General features: G+C 37.9%; 1 pseudogene across 1 annotated transcript; it reads left to right on the top strand.

Moving 5' to 3' along the window:
- The first annotated feature begins 1,380 nt into the window (after positions 1 to 1,380).
- Positions 1,381 to 15,775, top strand: LOC307135816 (nuclear factor 7, ovary-like; annotated as a pseudogene). The gene is made up of 6 exons: positions 1,381 to 1,776; positions 11,196 to 11,291; positions 11,758 to 11,988; positions 12,063 to 12,085; positions 12,167 to 12,285; positions 15,276 to 15,775. The product of its transcript is annotated as a nuclear factor 7, ovary-like (transcript).
- The last annotated feature ends 11,264 nt before the right edge of the window (positions 15,776 to 27,039 follow it).

Here is a 27,039-nt window from a genome sequence, read left to right as displayed (position 1 = left end):
TGAATTGTTTCATTGTTTTGAGTTGTATGAACTAATTTCCTTTCATTTTAACTGAAAGTGGGCTGGTAATGTTTCTGATAATGTGGGTTTTTGGAGAGTTACCATCACGGTGACAAGTGGCGCATGCTTTGCGAGCAGGTAAGTTACAAGTTACAAGTTGCTGTACTCATCCAGTAAGTGTTATACCATGATATTGTTAACATGTTAACAAATTAGCAAGTTTGCATTTTCTGAATTTGTTTGTTATAGCTAGCAAAATGTTTATTGTTGTTCAAAATGTTTTGAGTTCTGACAACTTATTAGGGTTTAAAGTTAAGTAAATAACTAATTTGATTTGCAAGAACCCAAAATATTTTTTTTAAATTAACTAGATATTTTATGTTAATTGCTATCAAAATGTATGAGTTAGCTAACTTATTATTTCAAATTAGGAGGAATTAACATGCATATTACAAACTCAAAACTTGATAGTTCTGCTTACTTAAAATTGGGAACATCATGCCTCAAAAAAACTGATTAGCCCAACTTATTTGTGTTTACAGTGCAGTACCTCACTATGCAGAGATAATATTACCGTAACCCACTCGTTTAAAACACTAACTACTCCATTAACACGAAACTAAATTGAATTTTTATCTTGACTGTTTTTATTTTCTCAGATGCTCCGAAATTACTATCACTTTTGACCTTATCCCAAAGTCCACCCTACTATCTCTTACTTATCAGTGCTCGGTATAGTGAAGCTAATTCCTATTGTATCAAATAAGTGTCACGGGTTCACTGACTCGCCCTCTTGTGTATGTTTGGATTGGGCGTGGCCTTGTTAAGTACTGATCATTATCAGTGTCAGCTGCACCTTATCAGCGCTTTATTTAATGTGTGTGTTTGCGTATCCTGTTTTTCAGTTCGTTGCAGGCGCTACTGGGGTTCAGTCGCTTGTCTTCTGCCGTCTTCCTGTACGTGGTTTCCGGATTTCCGGAGATTCTTGTGGATTACCTGTTGGTGTTTGGACTTTGAGTTTCCTGACGTTTTCTCATTGTTCTTTTGTATTTGATTTAAAGTTTTATAGCATTGTATTTGAGTTCCAATGCAGGTTAATTCTGAATGCAATTTGTTGAAATTAAACCTAATGAAACCCTGTTGTTCTTTGACCCGTTTAAACACACCCAAAGATGATAATAAACTTCACCCTCTAACAACACTTACCAGGAAGAGACTGACTTGTTATTTTTCCTATCAGTCATACTGACTTTGTCTCGAAAAAAAAAAAAAAATTCTGAACAGATAGAAAATCTTCATGATTCTCGTGGTTATTCATTTTTAGGCCATCATTCAGAAAGTGAATATGAATTTTGAATCGCTGGAGCTCAAACAATAATAATGGATTCACTATCTGCAGAGGAACTGTCTTGTCCCGTGTGTCATGAAATCTTCAAGGATCCTGTTGTTCTGTCCTGTAGTCACAGTATCTGTAAAGAGTGTCTTCAACAGTTCTGGAGAATTAAGGAAATCAAGGAGTGTCCTGTCTGCAGGAGAAGATCCTCAAAAGAAAATCCTCATCCTAATCTGGCATTAAAAAACTTGTGTGAGTCGTTCCTGAAGGAGAGAAATGAGAGGCGTTCATCAGGATCTGAGGAGCTCTGCAGTTTACACAGTGAGAAACTCAAACTCTTCTGTCTGGAGGACAAACAGCCGGTGTGTTTAGTGTGCAGAGATTCACAACAACACGACAATCACAAATTCAGACCCATCGGTGAAATGGTTTTACCATACAAGCTAAGATAAATTACATTTGTTTCAAATCTAAAGAACTGTAAGTAATAAACAGAGATCATCCATGCATGCACTCAATATTTATTTTTTTCCATTTTATTTAACTTCGAATAACATTTACTGGTCACCATTTCAACCTCTGTTCCCTGATGGATGGAAACGTTTTGTCAATGTAGTGACACATGGGGTTGCCCTTTAGGAGCCCCAAACACCTCTGATGCTTCGGACAATGGCAATGAAAATGCAAGTGGAATTTGCATGCCACTCCTCCAGATATATAAACATTGTGTTCCTGGAGATCTACCTTCCTGCAAAGTTTAGCTCCAACCCTGATCAAACAGTAATAAAGTAGCTAATTAAGATATTCAGGAGCCTGTGTTAATTACAGTTTTTTTATAGTTTCAGTTTTGGGTCAAAGTTGGATCTGAACACTGCAGGTAGGTAGATCTTCAGGAACAAGACTGGGCAAGGCCTGTAAAAGGAAGCGACTTGCTCCACTCATGTTTTTGAAGAGGAGGTGAGACAGTATACTATTTCAACCGGTAGTTCAGTGTTGTGGTAGGAGGGACACAAGTACCTTTTCCCTCCTTTATCATGTATTTACATAGCAAGTAATCTCAAGCTGTAATTTCAATGCAAAAAATGAATATTTGTATGAACTGAATTATCATGAATTGGGTATTTCAGTCACCTTTATCTGTAAAACCTGATATCAGGAAATCTGCCTGGCAACTAGAGTGAGTTGCCAGATGTAAATTTGCTATTGGTGGAAAAATGTAATGTCATCCATGGAGTCATCGATTAAAGCAGGATTTATCTGATACACTGACACAATGTTTTTTTTCAGCCAAACTTACTAAATGTCAGAGGTGGAAAGTCGAGGTTCAGAAAAAAAAAAGTCCTGCTCTGCTCTGTATTTTGTTGCAAACACCTGGATTTGCTAATTGCTTATATACGGCACTATTTGAGTGAACATCCATTTGTAGTGGTGTCCGACACAATAGTGGACGTTTTTGAGTGCACTCATTCAATCCCACAATGCACCGCAATAACGAGTGTACAGTAGATGTTCGTGCTGGAGAAATGCTTGTTCACTGCCCAATCGGCGTATGACAGCAAAGTCCTGCGAGATCGTTTCGAGAGCAAGCGAGAAACGACTCCTTATGCTTTTGAATCGCTCTCACTCTCAACCAGACTGTGTAGCCCATCAATGGTGTAGCCTACTCTCAACGCACTGAGAGTCGCGCTCTGAATTAATTTAATTACCGCTCTCTGAATCGCCCTGTGTACCCTCATTCTCCATTACTCCACCACTCCAAAAACGAGCCAACAAGCTTAAAGTTAAGCCGATAGCTCTTTACTTGTGTGGCACTGAACTTACTGGGAAAGGGTAATGAATAATAAAGTAACTAATAAGCATTTAATAAAAAAAAAAGACATAATATTTTTATGTACATCATTTTATAGTATAATATATATAGTATAGTATATATTTCATTCTATATAGTAAGCTACTATTTATACCATTGTATGGGCATCAGAAGCAAAAAAATATGGGTGGGTCCTTTAACAGAAACATTTTACTGGAGGAGATGCAATTTACAATAAACATATTTAAATGTATCAGCTTGTTTAAACGTCTGGTTGAGGCAGACACAACCACGCAAAACAACATTTTTATCAGCAGCAATAGGGTAGGGGTAAGACGCATGGTGTCAAGATTTGACGCAAATTGATCAGAGGTTTGAATTCGCATTTTGCCAAACTCGCTCTGATCCTTTTTCCTCATCACATATCAGATCGGAAAGGCATTTATTTTCAATGAAAATGAAGAAAATATTAGAAAAGGGAAAATAAAGCTTCTAATGCGTTTAATCAGTGTTTATCAGGGTATGTAAACAGACATGTGCTCAATTAGAGAGGATAAAAGTGAGTGGGTCCAATATCATTGGTCTTAAAAAGTGTGTGGGTCGATGCCATCTCCTGGCGAAACGCGGGAATTCATTCAATGCACGGTGCGACTTTCACAGTGCATTATGGGTATTCTCTAGCCATCGAGCATACATCGGTTGTAAACTCGTTATAGTGGTGCATTGTGGGATTGAATGAGTGCACTTAATAACGTCCACTATGGTTTCGGACACCACTAAATGGCTGTTCCCTCAAATAGTGCCCACAGTTGAATCAATCATCCATCCATCTTCCGAACCGCACTGGTCCAGCCCAATATCATGCATACAGGTATAAATGATCCTTTTTAAGATGATTATTATATTGTTTGATTAAGGTTACATGCTAGTTTCCGTGGCAGAGTTCAAGAAATTTTTTTCATTATTACTGAAGCTGTCAAACAGCAAACACAAACTGCAAAAATGGCAGCCTTTCCGGCGCACTTAGTGTCCGAAATCACTCACTCGTTTTCGAAGTGGACTATATCAGTGGACTAATGTAGGGAATAGTGAATGAGGGTATAGGGGGCGATTTCGAACACAGCCACACTGTTAGACATTTATAAGAGATTTTACAGTAACTTACTGGCACTGTTGCCAGTAAGTTACTGTATTTGAGATTTACAGTACAATAACCGCATTTCAGTTTACAGTAACTACATGTTACTGTAATTTTGTAATACAGTACCGTTACTGTAAACCTTGGTTAACAGTGCATTAATCCTAATCCTATTCAATCATTAATAGGATAGATTAATGTAATTCTTACATTAATCTATCCTACAGAAGTAATCCAAACAGACACAAATTATTATGAAATATAAAATTCTTTATTTAAAACATTTTAAGTGCTTTAACTTAAACATGTAAATGTGTGGAAAAAGTTCACTTTAAAACATCCTCAAATCAAATCTTATTTTCAGAAAATCATGTATAAAAGTAATCAGAGTGCATTCAATATCACTTATTTTACATGTTATTTACATTTACATTTATGCATTTGGCAGACACTTTTATCCAAAGCGACTTGCATTGCATTCAAGATACACATTTTACATTTTGTCAGTTCTTGCTTTCCCTGGGAATTGAACCCATGACCTTGCTAGCGCCCCACACTATTGTTTGAGCTACAATTTTAAAAACTCTGCAGAAAATAGTTGGTAGAATACTATAAATAGTTGGTTGAAGAATACTGTAACTTTGGTGCAAAATACACATATAAATGAATAAAATATAAGCAAAGAGCAAATTAATTCTGAAACAAGTTATCACAACACAACACAACACAACACAACACAAACACAAGTTTAATGTCTGTAACGATCTGTGCCATCTTCCACATTGGATGATTTCAAACAGGAACCAGGATTCTGCTCCATTATGGCAAGAAGTCCCTCTAGATAAGAATGATATGAAGTTAGTCATACAATTTGAGTATACATAAAACTTTTTACACTGTTGGAATTTAATAAAAAAAATCATAATCCCATTACAATTCATCATAATGGTAAAATAGTATTTTATACACAGTTAACACTGAGGTACACCTAACTAAACGTATGCTGTCTAGTCTAATCCAGTCCTGCAATGCCTTCATGAAGATGTGAAATGAAATGTTCAGTTTTTGTTTTAGCTGGTGATTCAATGTTATGAATATTTTGAAGAATGTACTTTGTAGTGATGCTGAACCTGATTGCATATTAGAGAGGTGTCTCTGTTTTTTAGCTTAACAAAATTTATATTGAGTAAAAAACTAAAGAAAACTGTCAGTACATAATAGTAGCAGCAGCACAAACCAGGGCTCTGAACCGGTTCAAGGAACGAAAACGAAAACCGGAAATGAACGAAATTTTAAGAGGAACGAAAACGAAATCAAAATCAATTTGAATCGTTCTGAACAGAAACGTTAATTTGAAATTACCATTAACCGGTTAATAACGTTATTTTATCGTTCTCTTTAATATTTTAATTTGGCAGTGACCAATCATGAATAGAGTAGGCTAGTAGCTACAGCATGTGACGTTGACGGATCAAGCATGAGTGAAATGCCCGCGCACCATCATCTATGAATCTACCGGTAACGCAAGTCAGTGCAGAGCGCGCATTTTCATGCCTCAAGTACATTTCTTTCCCCGCTGAGGTCTACAATGAAAGCGCAGGTATTGGAGGACATAAGCAGTAAGCAGTACGGACTTTAAGCTCAAATAGACTGATTTAGGCTAGTTTATGGATTTTGTTTAAGCCTGTCCAAGCAGGCTACTATCAAACATTTTTCCTATAGTCTTTCAGATTGCCAATACAGGACAGGTCATTGTTTTCTATATAGACGGTTGATGCTTCGTATTAAATGTTATGTTATATTGCATTAAATGATCGAGCTTTATTAGCTGACTGAATTTGATTATGTGATGCAAGGACGTGTTGCGCAGTGTTTGCTTTGAAAATACCAGTTGACGGTGCATTAAAAGAGCAATGGTTATCCAGTTTATTTATTGTTTATTCATGCAATTTTTAAAACAAGTCGTATTGAAAAAAAGTTATGTACAAAGAATGTTATCACTCTTCTGAAAATAATTAGGCATAAGAGCCACTTTAGATTGTCTAACGCTCCATTAAAACAGGTCCGCTGTTTATGCTTTGTCATTCTAATGCATGTATTTCTGGTTTTAAAAATGTTATGAAATAAATATTCAAGTTTAATTACCATGCGTTATATTATTATTGAGTGAAAATAAGTCTATTTATACATATTTGTTTAAAGTATAGGCTAAATTAAAATAACGTTATTAACCGGTATTTTTTCAAATCAAACCGTTTTCGGAACAGTAATGTTTATTGATGAACGCAAAAACGGAAACGCTATAATATCAATTCTGCTCGGAGTGAACCCATTGATATTTTTTTCCGTTTTTAAGCCCTGGCACAAACTACATGCTCCAAAAAAGTAATAAAATCACCTCAACATGATTTCACAAACTATTTAATCAAAAACAACAATGTAACCTTTTATTGCAGGATGGATTACATGTATACTGCATTAGCTTTAGTAAGGTATCCTCAAACTTAATGCTGCATTCACACGGGGCGCCGGCGTTAACGCTTCTCATTTACTTTGAATGGGTGACGTCATGCGTTGCTGAACTGAATTGTGGGTTCCGTCGCGTCGCTTCACTCACGTTGCAAGCGGCAGAAGTTGAAAGGTGTGTTCGACATCAGCTGTGGCCGGATGCAACCAATCGGTGAGAGTAGCCGCGTGCAGGCGAGGAGGAGCTGCAAACGGAGACGTGAAGTCTGACACTTTCTGCTTCCCGCAGTGCCGCTCGCGCTGTGTTTGCACACTTTATCAGCTGAAGTGAAATAAATGCAATATTTGTCAATACACAGATGTTTCAGAGACATTTTTTGTCATGTAATACTTTATGCACTGCTTAATACAGCGTGTGTTTGTACAAGAATTAAGTTAACATACAAGCCTACACTATCAAAGAAGTGGGGTCTACGTTTTTCATTAGTTTTATTTTGATAAACATGACAATATAACATTGCGACTACATGAAAAGAGGTTTAACTGTTATAAAAAACAGATTTGTGCGCATTAGAGGAACTGAAGGTTTTAGAATGAACATGAAACACATGATGAATCTGGCCAATCGTGGAACAGCTGTGTCATCATCAAAGTCTGTGCAATCGCTCTAGAGAAACTGCACCAGCTGTATTAGCCGACTGCTCTCGAATTGCTCTCGCGGTGCTTTGATGCCATCGTCACTGTGACGTGGCGTCGGCGCTGTCTCAGGTAGACAAAATTTCTAACCGGCATGACGCCCTGTGTGAATGCAGCATAAGTGTCTGTGTACATTACATATCCTATTAAAAAAGTGTCTCACCAAGTCCAAGTTTTTCCATTCAAACTCCATTAGGTGGCGAAGGAAGGATGACACTCTGTTGTTGATTACAGTTGTCTTCCTGTTAACAACTTCCCCGGTCTTCCGACTCACTCCGGTTTTGGTGGTGCATCTTGTTCCCTCCTCTGGGGTTTTCCTCACGAAAAAAACTTTAAGCAAGAGAAAAAATAAATTTTAGATTTCTTCACCTTTAGTGCCTTTGCTTTAAATGTTTTTGGTTACACTTTAGAATAATGGTCCGTCATTAAACGGATAGTTCACTGTTAAAAAAGTAAATTCTGTCATTTACTCGCCCTCAAGTTGTTCTAAACCTTTTAAAGAATGTTTGTCACCAGACAATTTTGAGGCACCATTCACTTCCATAGTAGGAAAAAATTACTATAGAAGTGAATGGTGCCTCAATCTGTTAGGTTACAAACATTCTTCATCTTCTTTTGTGTTCAGAAATGTATTCAGGTTTGCACGAGAGCAACATTATTCTAAAGTTTTGTCATGTTTTTTTTTGGAATTTAAAAAAATATATATATTTCATCTGCCAAAATCATCCAAAAATTGTCCAGGACTGCTTAAATTCCAGAAAATAAAATTATATTCTGTCAGTCCTGGACAAACACAGTTTTGGATTATTTTAGTATAATAAAATTTATGAAAAAACATAGTACATGGCTAGTAACAGCTATAAAAAAAAGTGGAAAAACTAAATAATTTTGTGATTCAGTTAAACAGACCCGACTAAAACATACAAGAAACACATTGGGTCCTATCTTGCACCCAGCGCAATTGACCTCGTACACCGACGCATGTGTCATTCCTATTTTGCACCCGCGCAAAGCGCGCTTTTCCCTCCACAGAAGCACGTCGCAAAACTAGTGAATGAACTTGCGCTCCCTGGGCGGTTCAGCGCAAAAAAGGAGGCGTGTTCCGGCGCGAACAATCCCTGGTGCTATTTTGCTGTTCCATTAAACAATTGCGCCACTGACCAGAAAAAACCTAGTCTAAAGTCAGTGGCGCGTTGCGCGTTGTTCATTATGCTATTTTAAGGGCGCATGCTTGACCATAATGTATAGCGTGCACAACGCGCATACACTTTGCTCATGTAATCTACACAGATGCAACAGTTATTTTTGCAAATCATAAATTGTTACACTAAAAAAATATTAACACATGAGATGACGGAAATCATTGTGGTGTGCCACGAAGATGTGAAAAAATAGGCATAAATCTAGCTTACAAATGATTCAGGCTAGTTGTAATAATTAAGGATAAGACCTGTTTGCCCAATAGTGGCAAGACATATATGTAGCCTATATAAGGACATCTGACAAATTGGTTTGTCCGTCAAGAACCAGGAAAAAAAATCGACTGAAAAACTGAAAAAACTGAAAGACTGAAAAAAAAAAAGACTGTGAAATCACCTTTACCATAATGTACAACATTACAACTTCACTTCTCTGTCTTTCACTGCTCTTAAAAGAACATCAGTCTCCTCGGCTGTGAACCGCTCCTGGCGTGCGCCTGGTAAATACGCCATAATAATAGCAATCCATAATGGAACTTGCGCACCTGCTTTTAAAGGGAATGTTGGATGACGCTCGGATTGGTTTATTCACGTTACGCCCAAACCACACCTATGAATAATGAAGCTACTTCAGACCAACCCATTTTAGATTTGCGCCGGGCGCAAGAGCCATTTATCCCGCCGGGAAAATAGCAACAGCGCCGAGACCCGCCCACAAAGTTACTTGCGCTTCGTGCTTTGACACTTGCGTTTCAGATCGTTAAAATAGGGCCCATTGAATTAACAGTAATATGTGGAGAAACAAAGAGGTGTAACGTTACTTACCGTTGTATGAGTTCCAGTGTCGCACAGCACAGGCGGGCTCCTGGTATTCATATCTAAAGTGTAAAATAAATTGTTTCAAACAAATGTAAAATTTGAGAAAAAAACAAAAAAGTGTCCAGTGACCAACGTTAACTACACGCTGACAGATAATATCTCATTAGCCAAGTTACTTGACTTAATGTTAATGTAAACTTTGCTTGTTAACGACGTTATTTTCGCAACTAGTGGCCAACCTTAATTTACTAACGCTAACTAACGTCGTCCTAATGTAAGCTTAATATGCTCGATAAACAAAATCTTAATTTTATATTTTTAAAAATAAAACGTTAGGTTTACTTCAGTTTTAGCACCAAAGCTGAAGCAAATGATAACCTAACGTTATGTAAAGTAACGTTATATGTTAACTGTCCGAGTTGTGAGCTCTCTCCTCGGGCTAAACTTACGACGCTGCACTGGTTCCTAATCTAATTCAATAAACTCTTTTTTTTCTTCCTTTTTTATAAAACGTTAGGTTTACCTCAGTTTTAGCACCAAAGCTGAAGCAAATGATAACCTAACGTTATGTAAAGTATATGTTGTCCGTGCCGTGAGCTCTCTCCTCGGGCAAAACTTACGACACTGCACTGGTTCCTAATCTAATTCAATAAACTCATTTTTTTAAATAAAACGTTAGGATTAATTTACCTCAGTTTTTAGCACCAAAGCTGAAGCAAATGATAGCCTAAAGTTATGTAAAGTAACTTATGTTGTCCGGTCCGTGCCGTGAGCTCTCTCCTCGGGCAAAACTTACGACGCTGCACTGGTTCCTAATCTAATTCAATAAACTCATTTTTTTAATAAAACGTTAGGTTTACCTCAGTTTTTAGCACCAATGCTGACAAGCTAAAATTGGGGTGCAGACAATCGCGGCTAGTACAAATCACACTTACCTTGCTTGTTTGCCGTTCTCACGGGGGATGAAAAAATCTTCGCAGGGTGTCCGGACACAGCTCATATGTTCTCTGGAACCGTGAGCTCTCTCCTCGGGTGAAACTTTCAACGCTGCACTGATGGTTCCTAATATAAATCTTAAGCAAATCCTGTCGATCCCAATTATGCCAAAGAGGCCGTTGTGGTAAATACAGTATTATACTTTATTTTTTAAAAATAAAGGAAATCCCTGTATTTGGTGTTTGACGTCATAGAAAATTCCCATGATGCAACGGGAATTACAGTTATTTACTGTAAAGAGAATTTACAGTATTATACTGGGTGATATATAGTAAATAACTGTACAAATTACAGAAATGTCTAACAGTGCACAGTTTTTCAGCCAGGAGGTAGAATTAATTAGTGAAATCAGCTGAACTGAGTTCATGTGTGGAATAAACATATGGCAGGACTTTTACTTTCTGACCCCTGAACTTTCCACCTCTGCTCTTATTGAGATTAACAGAGGTGTAGATGTTGCTGTTTTGTTGAAAATGTTTAGTTTGAGGCAACCATCATGGTGATGTCAATGTTTGCTTTAGACAGGCTCTACTCTTTACTCTTGGTTTTTGTTCAACATCATTTTCCCCAGTAGTTGCAGGTGTATTCAGAAAAAAAGGTATATGATTTGTGATATAAGATACAGTATTAACAAAAAAGTAATAATGTGGCAAATGCTTTTTAATAGTACTGTATGATGATATCACTGTTTTCTCTTTTCTAGCTTTTTATATATTTTTATATTTTGATCAATTCTAGGAGGAGCTCAAAACAGCATTGAAATTCTTAGAGGAAACACTTAAACAGAAGGAAAAGATTTACGGAGAGTTTGAGAAAAATGCTCAACACATCAAGGTAAAGAAACAGAACTGAGAGTCTTTTTCATTACAACTAAAGGGTCACTACACAAAATTTATTTATCACATTTTTATCAAAGACTACATCTGGATCATATTCAGTACGATAATCAAAGCATGATGCATAGATAACTTCCATCAACACCCCCAAAGATTCATGTACCACTTCCTGGATCGACATTTCACTTGTGACATTAGGCAGTTTTCATTTCTATGCTGATTTATTGCTGATTATTGCATTGTTTTTTATATGCATCTGCTTACATATGAGATATTTTGTTTCTGCATCTTCTTCGGCTTTGTTTTGATTGAGAGATTCTGTACGCATTCAAAATATGTGTGATAGCGCCCCTGAGCGTATTACAGTGAAAACACAGAAAGCTGTAAAATATTGTCTTTGGCCATTGTGATTGTGTTGATGTTTGTCGTTTGAGATGATTGAAGTGAATGTGATGTGATTTCAGTCTCAAGCTGAGCACACAGAGCGTCAGATTAAACTGCAGTTTGAGAAGCTTCATCAGTTTCTCAGAGATGAAGAAGAAGCTACAATCTCTGCACTGAGGGAGGAAGAGGAGCAGAAGAAGCAGATGATGAAGGAGAAGCTGGAGGAGATGAACACACACATCTCAGCTCTTTCACACACAATCAAAGACATGGAGGAGATGATGAAAGCCAAAGACGCCTGCTTTCTGAAGGTCTGATTTCACATCATTGATTGATTGATTGATTGAGTGAGTTCTTGATGATCAATGGTGTGTTTGTTCTGCAGGAGTTTCCAGTCTCAATGGAAAGGTGAGTGATCTGCTGGTGTCTCTGGTCTCTCTGGTTCTGATCCAAAGCCACTGCAGTTCTGACTCCTGAATGTTTTTCCAGAGTCCAGATCTCACAGCCGGATCCACAGATGGCTTCTGGAGCTTTGATTCATGTGCCACGGTACTTGGACAACCTGCCGTTCAGAGTCTGGAAGAAGATGCAGGACATCGTCCAATACAGTGAGTCTGGACAAGATCTGAGCTCTCACACACACACACTGGAAAGCATACATGGGTGGACATGATTTACATGACACAAAAGCACGCAGCAAAATCCCCAGTGTTAAATTAACACCCCTCAGGACACATCCACATGAAGCCAGAGCTTTCCTTATCCAATCTTTTTTTTCCTCGTCTAAAGAAATATCTACGTACAAACGAAACCACTGAACCCGACTCAAAACAATAGTATTAATGCCAGACCAGTATGTGGCGCTGTAATTCTGCCACCAAGCTACACTAAAAACGGAGAAGAAGACTTGGAGCATACGCATAAAACTTGAGATGTGGGGTGATGACATCACGTTAGGGTAAGGGTGTCGTTTTCAGATGCATCCACACTGGGACCCGGTTTCAAAAAATAGCGGTTTTTGGCTTCCAAAGCGGTGATATGATATTAAAAAAAATTATGTATACAACTAAACGTGTCTCCGTGTGGATGGGTCCTCAGTGTACAAATGGCCCACATAGCAATGTTTTTTTCTGGCCCAGCTCCAGTCCATAAAGCCCCTTTTCACACATATCCTGCAAAGAATGACGGCCCTGGAGTAGCCCAGATCTGGATTAAAGACAAGGGCCACACATTGGCCATAACTGGCCCTTGTCTCAGCCAATTACTAACCCATAACTGGCCCTGCACTGTGCCTGAATAAGTTTTAGTATTGGTAACGATTCTCAGCCTTAACCCTCAGAGCCCGACGGCATCGCCCACGACGTCACACGGCACCTCCGATAAATATCTATATTATTTCATGAAACTTTTATCGATTTTCTTACCGTTTTTTCCAGCAGAAAGCTAACGAGCTAGCCATCACGGGGGTGTCTTTGGTGTCTTTGTAGCCTTTACAGAAGGTTTTCTATCCAGCCTGGAACATGTGCATCTTTTTGGAGTTGTTCAGCAATAAATCAAAACGCTTACATCCAAGATATATCCACTTGATGTCCATAATTTATAAATTTTCCGTCATTTTTGCCGCTAGCGCGATGCTAGCTGCCATTTTGGATGAGGGTTTGACCAATGACAGGCTGATCCGTCATCCACGTTGGTGTGCGTCATTACGCATTAACCACAGCTCTGTTATTGTGAAGAGAGATAGACGCACGGCTAGTGTTGAGGAGAGAGAGAGAGACGTGCTGCAGTTTTGTGGAGAAAGTTTGAGGAAAAAGTTTGAGGAGAAAGTTTGAGGAGAAAGTTTGAGGAGAAGTTCCTGATAGGAACTGTTTTGAGGCTTGGCACCAGTAAATATCCAAAATCCAAAGAGGCCAAAAGCGCCTGGACTTTTTTTGGAAAAATGTAAATAGTTTTGGTTCTGTATAAGTTATCATGTTTATTCCTGAGTTCCAGGACTCCAAAGACTTGAACAAACTGTTTTCCAGAGGAAATATGCTTAGCTTTTATTTATTTGTGTGTGTTTTCAATAAATATTTGAGTGATTCAATTTCCGTTTTATGTTTTCATTTGTCTTTATGGCCCCATAACTTATTTTACATTCAGGTGACATCAATGCAACACAAATATACTGACAGTGCAACTTGTCTTGAAAAAAAAGAGGTGTGTCAATTGTCTGTGCACAACAGGGTTGATGTTTTACAAGCTTTTTTAGTAAATAACACCAGGCGGAAAATTAATTGTAAAAATACCCTTAGGTCTTAAAGGGTTAAGTAAACCAGAAACCCCAAAACTGAACCACACCGGAGCCGTATCAACACTGTAATAACAACAGTAAAAAAAAAGGCCAATGACTGTCAGCTGACAAAAAAAAAAGTATCCTAATTTAAAAAACTTTTTACAGCAACTACACCGTTACTACCTCTTAAATAAATCAACATGCAGCATAACATCAAATTTATCTGACCCATCCTGGACTGAAGCACAGGCTCTAACTCTTCAGCACAACGGTGACCCACAAAACAGACAATACAGAAACCATTAAATCCCAATGAAACGTTAAACACTTAACGTCAGGCCGGTTTTTGTGCATCGACCGAATTGTGTTTTATCCAGCACCGTTGACTCTAGTCGGACACCGTCTGGGTTTTTGGGCTGATTCAACATGTAACACAGCAAAAACTCCAGTGTTAAATTAACTCTCCTCAGAGTTTATTTGACTCCACACACACTCCACAGTAACTCTGAAGCAGTGTTAAAGTTCATGAGATCATTAAGAGATTCATTAAGTGATGTGTGAGCATTAGTGATGAACACCTGATGATAACAAGCAGAATCACTGAAGGAAAGTCAAAACATTTTAGTGTTTGCTTTAGTTGGGCTCTTGACCCTTAATTTTGTAACATTCTTTTTTTGGGCTGCTTTAACTGTGTTTAGAAAGCAAAGATAAAATCTGTTCAGGAGTTGATTATGCTTTGAGTAACATTATTAATGTAATCATTTAGTGACCTGACAAACTAATAACATTCTGAAACCAATCTCTAATTATGTGGGTGATGTGTTGATTTTACATTGATTACAACAGCTCCGTGATGTTACATCATGAAATCCTGCACAAAAAAGTTAACAACTACTTTATTGCTTTAGACACACACACAGACATCAAGAATCAGCGCATGAATCTCAACAATGGTGACAAACAGCACATCAGATACACAGATTAACTCTGAACTTCACAAAACAAACTACTAAAAAGTCACATAAAACAGCAAAAATAAAAGACAATTGTAATAATAAAAGAAATCCCTAAAACAATTTATCTTATAATTTATTCATGCCGCTATGCATGCTGGGAGCCATGTTATTATTATTATTATTATTTATTATAATGTGTGCTCTGAGCAGTGATGATTTAACATTGGAGGTTTTTCTGTGTAATAACACTGACAGTGATCAGAGGAAAATGTCTGATGTGCCTCATCAATAGGACGTGTCATAATTCATAATAATCTGTGTTTGGTTAAATCTTGATCATTATATGAAGTTGATTGTGTCTCATCAGCTCCTGTGATTCTGGATCCAAACACGGCTCATCCTGGTCTCATCCTGTCTGATGATCTGACCAGTGTGAGATAAATCAAGAACGAACAACCGCTTCCTGATAATCCAGAGAGATTTGATGAGTGTCCCTGTGTTCTGGCTTCAGAGGGTTTTAACTCAGGAACACACCGCTGGGATGTGGAGGTTAAAGAGAGTTTATTAGCCTGGATTCTTGGAGTAACTACAGCATCAAACCAGAGGAAGGGAAGTGTTTTCTTTAACACTGATGTTTGTTGCCTGCATTACGATCAGTACAGACAGTTTCTATCATCTGGTTTCCGTGTTAAACAGAAGCTTGATTGTGTGAGAGTTGATCTGGACTATGACGGAGGAACGGTGTCATTCTCTGATCCTGTAACTAACACACATCTACACACATTCAAAACCACCTTCACTGACACACTCTTTCCATTCTTCTGGTGTTATAATTCTTCCACTCTGAGGATCTTACCATCCAGTTAGTAAATGTTACTGTATGTCTGCACAGCAAATTTCCCATTGTTAAATTAACACAGCTCATTGTTTATATAATCCACACTCAGAGTGTTAAAGTAATACTGAATCAGTGTTGAAGTTAATTAGGTAATCAAGTCAAGTCAAGTCAACTTTATTTATATAGCGCTTTTAACAATGCAGATTGTTTCAAAGCAGCTTCACAGTGTTAAACAGGAAAATAATGCAGCATAAATTTATTCAGCCGTCTAGCCATTCTGGAGAAAACGGTTATGTCATCAGTTAATTTCAATTATCATACAGTGACAGTGTGGGCTTTAGATCAGTAATTAGATCAGTAATTTAGTTTATATGGTTAATTTAGTTTAATAATTAGATTTATTCGGATATTTAGTTGAAAATTTTTGAAAATGTAGTGTCCCCAACTGAGCACGCCAAGCCAGAGGCAACAGTGGCAAGGAAACCAAAACCCCATCAGGTGACCTAATGGAGAAAAATAAACCATGGGAGAAACCAGGCTCAATCGGGGTGCCAGTTCTCCTCTGGCCAATTAACAAGCAGTGTATGATTATTATTCTGGAAACTTTACAGGTCAGAGGTCATAATAGATTGGAATATTGGAAGGATCGGAGGCAACACGCCGGATACGGGTTTATTGAGGCTGAAGAGATTAATTGAGTGATCACCATTGTTGAGATTCCTATTCTGATGTTGCAACTTTTGTTGTACTGTTCTTGACATAACATACACAAATACAGCAGCCAGAGAAAAAGCAATGTTAGAAAGTCAAGAGTCAAACAGCCTCACTAAAGCAAACACTTTTTTTACATGCGCACATCAATACTGCGTCTTTTAATTACTGTATTTGCATTATTGTAAGGGTATGTTTAGGGTTGGGGTAGGTGTAGGCGTTAATAAAACACATTTATTTATTGTTATTTTATTGTGAGATTTTGCCTCACCTCCGACTGTTGCCGTACCCCTTCTAGCCACAACTCTTCTTCTTTGTTTTTTTAGTGTATTTCTGTGGCAGAATTACAGCGCCATATACTGGCCTGGCTGTAACGTCAGTCCACTGGAGGCAAGTTGGATGAACCCATGTGCAGTTTTATTTAACTCAGAACAAAACATAAATCAAAACCATAAAATAGACTTGACTTGACTTGACTTGATTTAAACAGAAACAAAGACTTGGCTATGACAAAGACTCACCAACAAGTGGGTTACAATGTCAATAACAGACAAAGACACATGGCAAACATGAGGGTATAAATACACATGGACAAATGACAAGACGAGGGACACCTGTGGACAATGAACCAATGATTAGACAATTAACCAATGACATGACAAGATAACAAGAGGGCCTGGGAATAACAAGACAAGACCAACACACACCCTGTGACATTTCCCCCCCTCTAAGGGCGGCTCCCGACGCCCAACAAAACACTAAACAAACAAAAGTCTAGGAGGGGGGCGGTCTTGGGGGAGGGATGGCGGGCCAGGCCCATGCAAGGGGCCAGGGCAAGGACCCAGGCATGGCAGAGACGGGCCTGGGAGCATGGGCGGACCTGGACCGTGAAGCGTGGGTGGACCTGGACCCTGTGGCGTGGGCGGACATGGATCATGAGCCGAGGGCGGCCATGGCGGATCAGGAGCCGAGGGCGGCCATGGCGGATCAGGAGCCGGCGGATCAGGAGCCGAGGGCGGCCATGGCGGATCAGGAGCCGAGGGCTCTTGGCGGACTGGAGCGGGCTCTGGGCCTGGAGCATGGACGTGGGCTGGGCTCACTGGTGTGGAGGGTACTGTGGGACAGTGGATCTCCTCATCCACCGTTCCCACAGTAAAGGAAGAACCACTCAACAGCAGGGCTTGGTCGATGTAATCCGCTAGAGTCCCTGAAGAGGTACTTTCAGGCATCAAGTACCTCAAGAGGTCATTCAGTCCATTAAGGAAAATGCCCTTGAGGGCAAAACCATAAAACAAAGACTTGACTTGACTTGATTTAAACAGAAACAAAGACTTGGCTATGACAAAGACTCACCAACAAGTGGGTTACAATGTCAATAACAGACAAAGACACATGGCAAACATGAGGGTATAAATACACATGGACAAATGACAAGACGAGGGACACCTATGGACAATGAACCAATGATTAGACAATTAACCAATGACATGACAAGATAACAAGAGGGCCTGGGAATATCAAGACAAGACCAACACACACCCTGTGACACTGGCATGTATACTACATAATTTTGAACCATTTTCCTGCTCTCGTGTGTACGCAGATATTTCTTGAAACGAGGGGGGGAAAGATCGAATAGGGAAAGCTCTGGCTTCGTGTGGATGGGGCCTTAATGTCTTCTTTTATCTTCCTTTGATTTCATCTAAGGCTGTGGCTGAAGTCAGTTATAGTTATTGTGTTTCTTTTTCCTTCAGTGATTATTGTTATCATCAGGTGTTCATCATTAATGACCAAACATCACTCAATTAATCCCTTAATTACATAATTAACTTCAACACTGCTTCAGTGTTACTTATAACACTGAAGCAGACTTATAACATGAGTGTGGACTATATAAAAAGTGAACAGTGTTAATTTAACACTGAGAAATTTGCTGTGTGGGGTATATTCCAGACAGGTTAGGTTGCAACCAAAGTAAGTTTTCTCAGAGTAGTGGATAATCTCAAGTTTAATCTCCAAAAACTGAGGTAACTTTCAGGGTGTGAAAGTAGCCATACCAAGTTATTCTCTGAACATAACCTTTGCACAAGTTATACATGATAACAAATCCTTTTAGAACTTTGTTTAAAGTCTGTGTAAATTGATCAATCTATTAACTTGTAATAAAACAAATGCATGTAAATTCATTATAGTTTCAAAAAGTTTATTAAAGCCCAATACAATCAGTTTGTGAAAAAAGTGATCTCCAAAATACTTATTCATCATTCATTTTTATCAAATTTGTATATATCCTTATAGGATTAGAACATATTTGTCAAGTTGTCAGACATAAATTAATATATGTCCAACTGAAATAGATAGTTGTGGTAAACAGGATTACAAGTGTTTAGTGATTTTTAAACGTTTAGAACAGTACTTTGCTGTCAAGAAACATATTCATTTTCAAGGTATAAATAATTTAAATTCATATAACTGTTGTGAGAGCGCAACGGCACTGTGAACATGTTGGCACGTTGGGTGTGGACTGGTACAAAAACGTGTATTTAAAAAAAAACACTTTGGTAACACTTTATTTTAAGGGTCCAGAATAATGTATTAGTTAAGCATTAAATAAGGATTAACTTGTTCACAACTAAGCATTAGTTAAACACGAACACACTAGTAATTAATGATTAACTTTACATTTTAAGAGTCCGTAATTATGCATTAGTTAAACTAGTAATTCATGATTTGCTTGTTCACAATTATGCATTAGTTAAGCATGGACACAATAGTTATTAATGATTAACTTAACATTACAGTAAGGGCATATTAGCCATATATTATTTTTCTGTAGTGATGTAATTATATTTCTGTGTATTGTCTGTTAAGTTAACTGAACAATAAGCTAGTAACCTATGTTTAATTACTGCTGATTTTGCCGTTATAAATTGCTAAAATAGTGTAATAAAGACAATTTGACCCCCTATTCTGAAGTGAAAGTTTTATCCTCATTAATTATGGCACTTATTGAGTGATATTCAAGTTTATTAACCAGATAAGCCATTAATTAAGCCTAACTACCATTAATACAGTGCTAATAAAGGCAATTTGACCCCCCCTATTCTGAAGTGAAGGTTTTATCCTCATTAATCATCGCACTTATTGAGTGATATTTAAGTTTATTGACTAGAATAAGCCAAAAATTAAGCTCAACTACCATTAATACAGTCCTAATAAAGGCAATTTGACCCCCCATTCTGAAGTGAAGGTTTTATCCTCATTAATCATGGCACTTACTGAGTGATATTTAAGTTTATTAACCAGAATAAGCCAATAATTAAGCCTAACTACCCTTAATACAGTACTAATAAAGGCAATTTGACCCCCTATTCTGAAGTAGAAGGTTTTATCCTCATTAATCATGGCACTTATTGAGCAATATTTAAGTTTATTGACCAGAATAAGCCAATAATTAAGCCTATGGGTCCTATCTTGCACCCAGCGCAATTGACTTTGTACACCGACGCATGTGTCATTCCTATTTTGCACCCGCGCAAAACGCGCTTTTCCCTCCACAGAAGCACGTCGCTAAACTAGTGAATGAACTTGCGCTCCCTGGGCGGTTCAGCGCAAAAAAGGAGACGTGTTCCGGCGCAAACAATCCCTGGTGCTATTTTGCTGTTCCATTAAACAATTGCGCCACTGACCAGAAAAAACCTAGTCTAAAGTCAGTGGCGTGTTGCGCATTGTTCATTATGCTATTTTAAGGGCGCATGCTTGACTATAATGTATAGCGTGCACAACGCGCATACACTTTGCTCATGTAATCTACACAGATGCAACAGTTATTTTTGCAAATCATAAATTGTTACACTAAAAAAATATTAACACATGAGATGACGGAAATCATTGTGGTGTGCCACGAAGATGTGAAAAAATAGGCATAAATCTAGCTTACAAATTATTCAGGCTAATTGTAGTAATTAAGGATCAGACCTGTTTGCCCAATAGTGGCAAGACATATATGTATATAAGGACATCTGACAAATTGGTTTGTCCGTCAAGAACCAGGAAAAAAAATCGACTGAAAAACTGAAAAAACTGAAAGACTGAAAAAAAAAAGACTGTGAAATCACCTTTACCATAATGTAGCTAAGTACATTAAAAACCTTAGTCTTCAACTTACCAGTTAAGTTGAGCTTGCTCATATTTTTTTCTTTTGCACAGTGAGATGGAGTATGTCTTGGGACAACGAATTAGACGCCGGAGGGAGAGGGTATACCGGCCCAGACAGACCTATCTCTCCCTCAGTGAGGAAGAATGCATAAGAAAGCTACGCCTGACCCGACAGGCTGTGACAGACATCTGCCATCTCCTTGCAGATGAGTTGGGGACTGATGCACAATGTCCCTATGCCTTCCCCGTGGCAGTAAAGGTTACAGCGGCATTGCATTTCTATGCATCTGGGTCGTTCCAGCATCCCCTTAGCTCCATTGGAGGCATTTCACAATCTGCCATAAGTTCGGCTATACATGCAGTTACATCAGGTTTAGTCCGACATGCTGGGGAATACATCAAATTCCCCGTCACACCTAACAACCAGGAAAGAGCAAAGCAGGCATTTTGTGCGAAGTATGGGTTCCCTGGTGTCCTTGGTGTTATAGACTGCACCCATGTGCAGCTACGTGCCCCATCAGAAAACGCACTTGTATACATCAACCGCAAGGGAACCTATTCAATCAACGTACAAGTCATTTGCGATGCTTATAGTAAAATCACCCATGTCTTTGCGAATTATCCTGGCTCGAGCCACGACTCATTCATACTGGCAAACTCTACCATTCCTGCCATCTTCGAGGGGAATCCCCCGTTGGATGGGTGGCTGTTAGGGGACAACGGGTATCCGTTAAAGACATGGCTGATGACACCATATTTGATGCCAGCCACAATTCGTGAAATGCAGTTTAATAGAAAACACACACAAACACGCTGTGTAATTGAACGAACGTTCGGCATACTGAAAATGCGCTTCAGGTGTTTGGATAGATCAGGAGGCACTTTACAGTACAGTCCTCAAAAGGTCGCAGCATTCTTTGTAGCGTGTTGTGTTTTACACAACATTTCCATAAATCAAGGTTGTGTTGTTGACATAGATGAGGAAATATTAGAGGACTTAAGGAGACGTGATGGTGAACTGCATGTGCCGATGCCACTTAACCCAAATGCCCCAGCAGCAGCACGGGAGAGGAGAGCTTATTTGACAGAAGAACTGCTGCATCGTCTATAGTGAGGTAAGCAAATTTATCTCGGTCTAATGTTATACTACATTGCAAAAATATAACCATACTCGTGATTCAGAGAGAACGAGTCCAAAACATTCAAAAGTATTTATTTGTGAAATTTCTTTGTATTTTGTCAAAAAGAAAAATCAAAAGCAAACAGTAATTGATAAAAAAAAAATACAAATGGAAAATGAGGTTAAAAATATTTAAACAGAACAAGTTTATTTCTTTTTCCCTCCTCTGGTAGTTTTGCGACGCGCGCCACGGCGGGATTGGCATTGCGCGATGTGCGCCTGGTGGAACGGGTGGATGGAGATGGAGTGGGGGAAGGAGGAAGAGGCACAACAGGAGGTGGCGGTGCACTTGAAGGGCCACGCTCCATGGCTGCAGCAATCCTCTCCAGGCTTGAGGAGATGCGCCCAAGAGGCCGCAGCAACATCGCCATCCGGTCAAGACGGCCATTCACACTTTGCCGCATCCCAGACAGCTCCCGCTCCAGCATTTCAAATCCGGTTTGCTGGAGCTGCAGGAAGGGGTGGTCCTCCGGTCTAGCAATGCTGCCACGGCGTGTAGTGGGTCTGGACCTTGATGGTTGCGCTGTTCCCTCCTCAGATGGCCCGTGCGCACGGCTCGCGAGGCCAGGGTCTTCCTGCGAAGCTGTTACATTGTTTTTCTTTATTGTGTGGCTGCGTTAAATGTTTTTCATGTAAATAACGATTAAAATATTTTCATAAGAATCCTTGTATGTGAATTTGTGTACCTTGGGGTTGGACTGCTTGCGTTTCTGATTGGGTGCCGATTTCAAAACCCCCAAATCCTTCAACGCTTCCAGCGGTGAGGGTGGACGCAGCGATGTCCTCTGCTGGCGTCAGGTCCTGAGTAGAGGCAGATCCACCTCCCGTTACACGGCGTGCCCGATTGATGCTGGCAAGCTTGGACTTTCCCCGTCTTCTGATGTCATTGTAGCGCTTGCGGCACTGGTGCGACGTCCTGGGGATGCCAGCTGATGAAACAATTGTGGCTATTTCCTCCCACGCCTGTTTAACCGACGCTATTTTGGGTGGGTTTCTCCCATCCCCATACAACACAACTTCTCTGTCTTTCACTGCTCTTACAAGAACATCAGTCTCCTCGGCTGTGAACCGCTCCTGGCGTGCGCCTGGTAAATACGCCATAATAATAACAATCCATAATGGAACTTGCGCACCTGCTTTTAAAGGGAATGTTGGATGACGCTCTGATTGGTTTATTGCCGGGCGCAAGAGCCATTTATCCCGCCGGGAAAATAGCAACAGCGCCGAGACCCGCCCACAAAGTTCCTTGCGCTTCGCGCTTTGACTCTTGCATTTCAGATCGTTAAAATAGGGCCCTATAAGTTAATAAACAGCTTTTACAGATGCAAAACATACTTTTTTGTATATTTGGATAAATAGTGAAATGTAACGTTAACATTTAAACAAACGTATTATGTATTAAAGAAAAAAAAACAAACAGAATGTACTATGTACAGATGTACAATTTCCCTTTTACTATTTTATAGATACATGTTATATCCCTAAACCCAAACATCAAACAGAGAATAAAAAATGAGAATACAACTTAATGAGCAGAAATGTTTGGGAAAATTTTAATTTTGGTAACAATATAGCATTAAAATTATATGTTGAGCCACTAATCTCACTCAAACCTCTAAACCTACACATAACCATTTCTTAAAAGTATGTAACGTTAGGGTTAACTTATAAAGAAAAAACATAACAAAACTGTAATCACAATAATTTCTTTATTGTGAAAATGTCAAAAGCCGTACCAGGTAATACAGGTGAGGTAATACAGTAGTCCAAATGACGATGTGTTGCAGTCGCAGTCCTCTCTGGCGATATAGAGAATTTAAGTTATTTAATTTAAGCTTCACTCCACTATTTGAAGGCGCGCGCGTTTCTCATTCAAACACTAAAACACGGCATGTCGCAATCTGTGACGAAGCAGGCGAGAGCCAATGAGCGTTTGATATCACTGCCGCAAAACAAGATTTTTGAATTCATAACGTGCGCAGGATTTGTTTAACATAAAGATGATGATTGCTGGATAAAGAAGTTCCTCGTATGGATTCTAAAGATGTGGATTACAGCGAACAAATTAAATTGGTGTATTTTGTGAATTTATGTTGCGTTTTGGTGTACTTAGTCATTGTGTCCCACGGCAAACAAAATAAGTATTACATTATAAATAATGGTTAAATGATTACAGAAATGTTATTCATTTTAGAGTTTTAAAGTGTAGTTTTGTTTAACGTAATCCTTTGAACCGAGTTTGCAGCAGAAGTCACAAACAGCGAAATGTTTAGTGAGGTCGATGTTCTATGTGTTAGATGAATGTAGAACCACACTTTACATAAAAATACACATTCTCGTGCCATGATTAATGAGGATAAAACTTTTCACTTTAGAATAGGGGGTCAAATTGCCTTTATTAGCACTGTATTAATGGTAGTTAGGCTTAATTATTGGCTTATGCTGGTTAATAAACTTAAATATCACTCAATAAGTGCCATAATTAATGAGGATAAAACTTTCACTTCAGAATAGGGGGTCAAATTGTCTTTACTACACTATTTTAGCAATTTATAACGGCAAAATTAGCAGTAATTAAACATAATTACTAGCTTATTGTTCAGGTAACTTAACAGAATGGCACAGCAATATAATTACATCACTACACAAAAATAATATATGGCTTATTAAGTTGTAAATAATGGCTAATATGCCCTCACTGTAATATTAAGTTAAGCATTAATAACTATTGTGTCCATGCTTAATTAATGCATAATTGTGAACAAGCAAATCATTAATTACTAGTTTAACTAATGCATAATTACGGACCCTTAAAATGTAAAGTTAATCATTAATTACTAGTGTGTTCGTGCTTAACTAATTCTTAGTTGTGAACAAGTTAATCCTTAATTAATGCTTAACTAATGCATTATACTCTAAGAGTGTAAAGAGGCAAAGCGGTGTTGAAAATAAATGAATGGATGGATGTTCCCGTAGATCCAAAATGGTAATTTATTGGAAATGTTGCAACTTCTCATCCCATAAAATGGCATAGACAATTTATTATTACTGATAATATTCGAGGACTCCCCTGTTGACACTGAGAGACTAAACACCCACACCCTGAGTCTGGGAATCAAAGCAAACGCTGCAGTTTCAAGATGAACTGGCCCTTTCAGATTTTGGAGGACATCCTCTTTCAAGTAAGAGCATGTGACTTCTGCCAACACACACTAAAAATAAAGCTTCCATACCATATCTGATCACACACACACACACACACACACACACACACACACACACACACACACACACACACACACACACACACACACACATATATATATATATATATATATATATATATATATATATATATATATATATATATATATATATATATATATATATATATATATATATTAGATTCAACTTTATTGTCATTACACAAGTACAAGTACAAGGCAACGAAATGCAGTTTAGGTCTAACCAGAAGTGCAATAGCAGCAAGTGCAGGATATACAACGTTTGCATAAGTGCAGGACATAAAAATGTTCTGAATATATATAAATATGTATAAGTAGAGAGATGGTTATTACTATAAGCAGAACTGAATTTACAGATGAATATATACAGTGAATAAATATACAGATGGCTATTACTATAAACAGAATTTACAGGTGAATATGTACTAGAATATAATATACAGATGGCTATTACTATAAACAGAATTTACAGGTGAATATGTACTATGAATATAATATACAGATGGCTATTACTATAAACAGAATTTACAGGTGACTATGTACTATGAATAAATATACAGACGGCTATTACTTTGAACAGAATTTTACAGTTAGAGGTATACAATAATATGTTAGGCTAATATGAGGAATATAGCAGTGGATTAAGTTAGTACAATAAATTATGGACAGAGCTATCCGAAAGAAAGTGTAAAAGTGCAGTGGAAAGTGGTTGCATATTACAGTTAGAAGTACGGTGCAAAATGCAAATGTAAACATTGTTACTGTAAATATATATATATATATATATATATAAACGTATTATGAAGTGTATTTATAAAATTGTGTCCATTAATATATATGAAAAGCGGCAATTCCTTATGTATTATTAAATATATTGTAATATTTACACAATATTATTCTGTATATTTTCAAAAGATACCGTTATAACATTGAATATATTGATCATTCATATATATGGAAATTATATTTTCTGTCCGTAAGGGTTGGGCTGTTTCAATTAAACCTATTCTCACTTCTGGCTTTCACTTTCAGTTGTTGCCCTACTCTGTGTATATATAGGGAGCAGAGGTACTGACCGAGACACAACGAGAACTTGTGACACCCTATAATGTCTCAAAAACTACAACTAAGCCACCATGGACATGGTGAAAATGGTAAGTGCATTTTATCATAAAGCTTGTTTTTCTAAACATCTGCGTCTATTTGCACTGTATTCAATGTGTTTTATTTGCAGAGGAAGACTGTGATATACACACTACCAAACATGAACATGAGGAAAATGGTAAGTGTATTGCAAAAGTTGGTCTATATTACTAACACTGACTCTGCATAAACTCTTCATTTTAGTGATATTTGTAAATTTTTTATGTGTATTTATTTACTTCTTAATTTTCTCAATGTAGTTTGTTATATGTGTTTCTGAATATTCCTAAAAAACTGAATTAAATAGATCAATGAAATAAATCATTGCTGGCATATTTCGAAAAAAATCTGAAATATGTGTATTTATTAAATGAAAAATATATTATTACTAACACACTATGAAGATGTAGGCAAACCAAATCTCAGACTGAATCAGACCAAATATACACTCTTAAGGAAAATGGTTCTAAACATTAGCAAATTAGGGTTCTTCAGCTTTAACAATGGCAGAACCCTTTTTGGTGCTAAATATAACTATTTTTATAAGGTTCCATGAAAGTTCATTTGACTCCACACTCAAGAGTGTTAAAGTAACTCTGAAGTGTTGAAGAAGTGTTAAAGTTAATGAGATAGTGATTATTGACCATTAGTGATGAACACCGGATGATAACAGGCAGAATCACTGAAAGTTACCATTATGGTGATCAGTGTTTATGTTAGTTGGACTAAAAAAAATTGGAGTTACATTAAAAATAAAAAAAGTTTTCATAAAATCAGTCTATAGGCCTATATAAAAGGAATATATTCACAAAATATATTTGCCTTAAATAATTAACAGATTAACAAAAAGAAAGAG

Source organism: Gobio gobio (genome assembly GCF_949357685.1).
Source record: "Gobio gobio genome assembly, chromosome: 1".
Lineage (NCBI taxonomy): Eukaryota > Metazoa > Chordata > Actinopteri > Cypriniformes > Gobionidae > Gobio > Gobio gobio.
Note: the sequence above shows the minus strand (reverse complement) of the source record. Positions and strands in the feature narration are given on the sequence as shown.